Source organism: Poecilia mexicana, unplaced genomic scaffold (genome assembly GCF_051168715.1).
Source record: "Poecilia mexicana isolate PSO_F unplaced genomic scaffold, ASM5116871v1 scaffold_18, whole genome shotgun sequence".
Lineage (NCBI taxonomy): Eukaryota > Metazoa > Chordata > Actinopteri > Cyprinodontiformes > Poeciliidae > Poecilia > Poecilia mexicana.
The window spans coordinates 8,030,477-8,036,476 of NW_028263387.1; positions in this window are offsets into that span (position 1 = coordinate 8,030,477).

A 6,000-nucleotide genomic window follows, 5' to 3' on the forward strand; every position below is an offset into this window, starting at 1 on the left:
CCAACTAAATGCTCCCAACAATCGATACTAAAAATGCTCATTATTAGCAGTAATTCACAATAATCATGAAACAACTGGGATGTTCATGTGACTTAAAAACTGTTTTCCTTTGCATTGTGAGACTTTAATCTTCTTTAACTTACCAGTTTCAGTTGGAGAATATATAAAAAATGATTTTAATACAAGTTTTTTTTATATAAATATGATTACATGACATGCTGACATCAACAGATTCAAATAGCAAAAAGAAACACAGGAGAAATCCTTTCCAAAAACCAAAGTATGACCTGAGCACCTGTTGCATCATATTCATAACACCAGAGTTAACAGGTTAAAATTATTATATTACCCAAATGATGTCACTGCTTCACTCCTGGCTGGTGTAGAAACACGTGAAGCTGCTCAATCTTAAGTAAATCAGCAGCTTCGGGTCGGAGTAACAACACGGAGGCAACAGCCGAGTTTAAAGCTGTGCGTTTGTCCCTGGGCGTCACTCGCTGCCTCACATTTATTTTATCTGGAAGACTTACACAGCTAAATACGTCTGATCCCTGGAGCCGCGGTGAAGAGGTAATTAAACCTGCATCTCCACCGCTCTGACAAAACAAATTGATTTGGGGCTCTTTCGAATCAAAGACGTCGGAGGCGCGCCGACGTTGCGCCGCGTAAATGTTATTGGCCGAAAATGTGACCGAAAAAGTGGGGATGTAAACACACGTGGTGGTCTGACCTCTGTGTTGGAATGAAAAAGAACAAAGAGGCTGCAGGGAGAAAAACTCATCTACACCTGAAGGCAAGAGACTAATTAAGTAGAGAGACGTGCCCTTTTTCTGCTTCTCCCTGGGAGACGATATATATATATATGTGTGTGTGTGTGTGTTTAGAATCAATAAAAGAGCCATTGCTATCACAGCCAGATGCACAAAGGACACCGCGTCTCATCACACATCAGCATGAGAGGGAGAGCGGAGAGGAAAGAGAAAAATCAAGGACAAGCTGAGAAATGTCTGACGTCTAATCTGGCCGATGTTTACGATCAATTCAACGTACGAAGTCAAGAAGTCAAAGCTAACCGTTCTAATGACACGATAAATAAACTGCAGGCTAAGAAGCAAAACATTAAATAAGGTCGTTATTACTTGATCCCAGGTTTTTAAGAAGTTGTAAAAATGTTCAGTGTGAAACAATAAGATGGCACACAGGGTCGTCGTAGATGAAAAAAGAAAAGCATTGGTCACGAGGGATTAAATTTCCGTGAAAAAAATTTCCAGTTTGTTTAGATTCATTTTAGAAATTTACGTGAAAACCCTGGAAGTTTTCCGATGTAAAGTCGTTAATTTTCAAGAATGTCGGAAAATAGTAAATTTCCACCTAAAAACGCAGAAATGTTCAAATTCCTTTCAAAAATGCTCAAATTAATTTCAGAAATTATAAAAAGAAAACCTTGGATATTCTCTGATGTTTAAAAAAGTGATACATTTGCAAGAATGTCACAACATATCTTTGTTTTAATATCACACTTTGGTGCAGCTGGTACAGAAGGTGCACAATGCACAATGTGAAGAAGCTACTTTGTCCTGGTTTTGATTCCTGGTGTCAGACCGTTTCCACACACTCACACAAACGCATGCACACACACTGAGAAAACACATTTGTCTTGCCACAAAAACAAACAAACAAAAAATCTAAATGTGTAAAGTTTTCAATATTTGCAAGGAGTTTCTGGTTTCTTAGTCTTTGTCTGGATTCTTGCTTTGAACATCCTCTCTGGCTGAGCCGGTTTCATTTGTCTTTGGATTAGTTTATGCTCTGCGCCTCAGCAGACTTAAAGAGCTTTGTTTTTCTTCCAGCCGGCCCGCCTGCCTGCCTGCCTGCCCGCCTCCGGGTAGTGTCTCTGCATCTGGCTCGCTCGTCCAATCCCTCCATCCGTTACACTCCATTCACTCATCCCCAGAGACATAATTGCATGGGTTCAAAGAAAGGAAAGAAGAAAAGAACGGCATTGCAAGAATACCTTCTGAAGGGATTTTTGTAAAATTGTCCCTTCAAATGTTTAAAGTTACCTTCTCCAGCAGAGTAAACTGGGGAGAACGTTTCCCCTTCGACTCTGAAGTAGAAAATCCGGCCACCGGTCGGGAGGCAGATCCTTGTTCTGGAGAATCTGGAGCTAATGTAAAAGACTGCAGTCCATGTTTGACCCGCTGCGTTTGTTGTACTCTCAAAAACACAAAACGAGCTGCGATTTGACGACTCTCAAACTGAGTCTCTGTTCCATTTCCGGCTTGAATAGTTTTTATTAGCGTCAACTGGAAGAAACAGAAGAAATGTCAACTTTGGACTAGCAACTAGCATCCAACGGTTTCTGTCAATGTTAAAAAATAATGTTTAAAAACCATTCCTGTTTTACGATGCATGGGAAGGTTGGCAACAATTGCTCATTATGCTAATCTGTCGACGCAACATGCTAATGCGAGAACCACTTCCTTTTTGTACTTCAAAATAAACGTCTTGAACAAACAAACTGCTTAAAACATTCATCTTTATATGTGAGGCTCCTACTGACAGCTTGAATTTTCTCTACCAGATGGAATCCCAAACTACAGACAGATTTCACTATAACATACAAAACAATCCCGTTTTATTATCGTAGCATCATGAGATATTGCTACATGCATAGCAGACAAATGTGACTGGATGAAGGAAATTGAGGAGGTCAATGAAGAAGGAAATTCTTTTAAACAGGAAGTTTAAAAAATAAAAAATAAAATAAAAATCTTGGTTCAGGGCTACTTTACTAAAATGACTCGTGTTTCTACTTTTTTTTTTTAACCAATTAACTACATTTTGAATTACCAGACACGAGACATGGAGTGAAAATGACAAATAATTTTAACTCAGGGGACCAAATAGATTAGCAGGCCACACCGCACCGCTGCTTCAATCGTCAGACGTTTGGCGACAAGTGATTTATGTCAGCGGGGGCACGCTCAAATACTAGCCCTAAAAACGAGCAACTGCTTTTGTGTCAAATGAGCTCATCAATAAAAGCGGAACCGAGTGAGCCCAGAGAAAGCACGGTGAACTCCACCTCATCAGTTATCAGCGCGCCGCGCTCCCCGCGCCGCGGCCCGAGCACGCTCACGCAGAGGACTGAGCTAATTTCAGTGAAGCCATCACAGTTGGCTGGAAGCTGTAAATTTTTCAGAGTGAGAGACAGCTTAACAGTAAAAAAAGGGCAAAGAAGGGAAGGAAGAGAGAAAGAGAGAAAGCAGGGGAGAACGTATGTGTGTGTGTGTCTCTTTAAATAGACACCCTCAGACGCAGAGGGAGAGAGGAGGACAGAGAGGTGAACATGACAGGAGGGAGAGGGGAAACCAGGCGTCCGCTGGAGGGACATACAGGTGCTGGTCATAAAATTAGAATATTGTGATAAAGTTCATTATTTTCCATAATGTCATGATAAAAATTAAATTGTCATATATTTTAGATTCATTGCACACCAACTGAAATATTTCAGGTCTTTTATTGTTTTAATTTTGATGATTTTGGCAAACAGCTCATGAAAACCCAAAATCCCTGTCTCAAAAAATTAGAATATTATGAAAAGGTTCTCTGAACGAGCAATAAAAATAATCATCTGAATCAACAAAGTAACTCTAAACACCTGAAAAAGATTCCTGAGGCCTTTAAAAACTCCCAGCCTGGTTCATTACTCAAAACCGCAATCATGGGTCAGACTGCTGACCTGACTGCTGTCCAGAAGGCCATCACTGACATCCTCAAGCAAGAGGGTGAGAAACGGAAAGAAATTTCTGAACAAATCGGCTGTTTGCAGAGTGTTATATCAAGGCACCTCAGTGGGAAGTCAGTAGGAAGGAAAAAGTGTGGCAGAAAACGCTGCACAACGAGAAGAGGTGACCGGACCCTGAGGAAGATTGTGGAGAAGGGCCGATTCCAGACCTTGGGGGAAGCAGTGGACTGAGTCTGGAGTAGAAACATCCAGAGCCACCGTGCACAGGCGTGTGCAGGAAATGGGCTACAGGTGCCGCATTCCCCAGGTCAAAGGTCAAGCCACTTTTGAACCAGAAACAGCGGCAGAAGCGCCTGACCTGGGCTACAGAGAAGCAGCACTTTGGACCACTGTTGTTCAGTGGTCCAAAGTACTTTTTTCGGATGAAAGCAAACTTTGCATGTCATTCGGAAATCAAAGTGCCAGACTCTGGAGGAAGACTGGGGAGAAGGAAATGCCAAAATGCCAGAAGTCCAGTGTCAAGTACCCACAGTCAGTGATGGTCTGGGTGCCATGTCAGCTGCTGGTGTTGGTCCACTGGGTTTTATCAAGGGCAGGATCAATGCAGCAGCTATCAGAAGATTTTGGAGCACTTCATGCTTCCATCTGCTGAAAAGTTTTATGGAGATGAAAATTTAATTTGGTCTGGAATCGGCCCTTCTCCACAATCTTCCTCAGGGTCCGGTCACCTCTTCTCGTTGTGCAGCGTTTTCTGCCACACTTTTTCCTTCCTACTGACTTCCCACTGAGGTGCCTTGATATAACACTCTGCAAACAGCCGATTCGTTCAGAAATTTCTTTCTGTTTCTCACCCTCTTGCTTGAGGATGTCAGTGATGGCCTTCTGGACAGCAGTCAGGTCAGCAGTCTGACCCATGACTGCGGTTTTGAGTAATGAACCAGGCTGGGAGTTTTTAAAGGCCTCAGGAATCTTTTTCAGGTGTTTAGAGTTACTTTGTTGATTCAGATGATTATTTTTATTGCTCGTTCAGAGAACCTTTTCATAATATTCTAATTTTTTGAGACAGGGATTTTGGGTTTTCATGAGCTGTTTGCCAAAATCATCAAAATTAAAACAATAAAAGACCTGAAATATTTCAGTTGGTGTGCAATGAATCTAAAATATATGACAATTTAATTTTTATCATGACATTATGGAAAATAATGAACTTTATCACAATATTCTAATTTTATGACCAGCACCTGTAATTAACAAATCCGAGTTCGTGTGTGACGGGTGATGTGACCATGTTGTACCTACTGTGTGTCTGCCTGATTTAGTGTCTCTGTTTGTGTGCCCGGGAACAGATGGTGCCAGCGAATCCTCGACGCAGGCAGGTTTCTTTTGAGCCCGGCAAAAGCACATATTCAGTCTCTCCCTTCGCTCGTACGTTCAAGACGTTAGAGTATGAGTGCAGCAGCGCCTCCGTGTTTGTGTGCTGTGATCTTGTTTCAGGGCGATCCGACTGTGTGTGAGCTAAGCTAATCAGAGTGAGACCGATCAAACAAGAGTGAAATATTGTAGAGATATTTAGTTTGATTTAAGCTCCAAATAATACGGCAGCAACGTTCAATATCATCTCCTTCCCAAAAGAAGTTTTGTTTTTTGTTTTTGTTTTTTTTTGCCAAAAGTGATTTCTTTAAATGACATTTTGGCAGAAAAAAAAGAGAAAAAAAAAACAGGTAGTGGTTTTCTCCAAAAAGTCACTTTTGGCAAAAAGATGATCATAGGTTAAATATTCTCCTGAGCAACTTTAGTTTGTGTTCTCTATGACATTTTTAGTAAGGTAGAAGTGGAAAAAACCCCATAAAGAAATGTCTTTGACAGTGAGAACGTCAGAGCGATCACCACAAGCTTTTTTAAAATGTCATTGTTTGACACCCAGAACTTAAAATTGTGGCGTGAGCAACAGGTGAAAACTGAAGAGAAAATATAATTTTTTTTTAAAAAACGAGCATGAAACTTTCCCACAAAATTAAATTCTGGTTAATACTCCGTGAAAATCCATATTTTATATTTTAAATCTTATGAGCCGCTCACTCACCCTCAGGATATTCTGTGTGTGCGGTTCCAGACTCTGTGTTTTCTGTCGGTCGTGTATGAAGACGTCCAGGAGCTTCTGAGGATTTAACCTAAAACAAACAAGGGGAAATAATTAAGTGATTAAACAATATAATAACTATATTTGGATGTTTGTGTCACATTTGGAA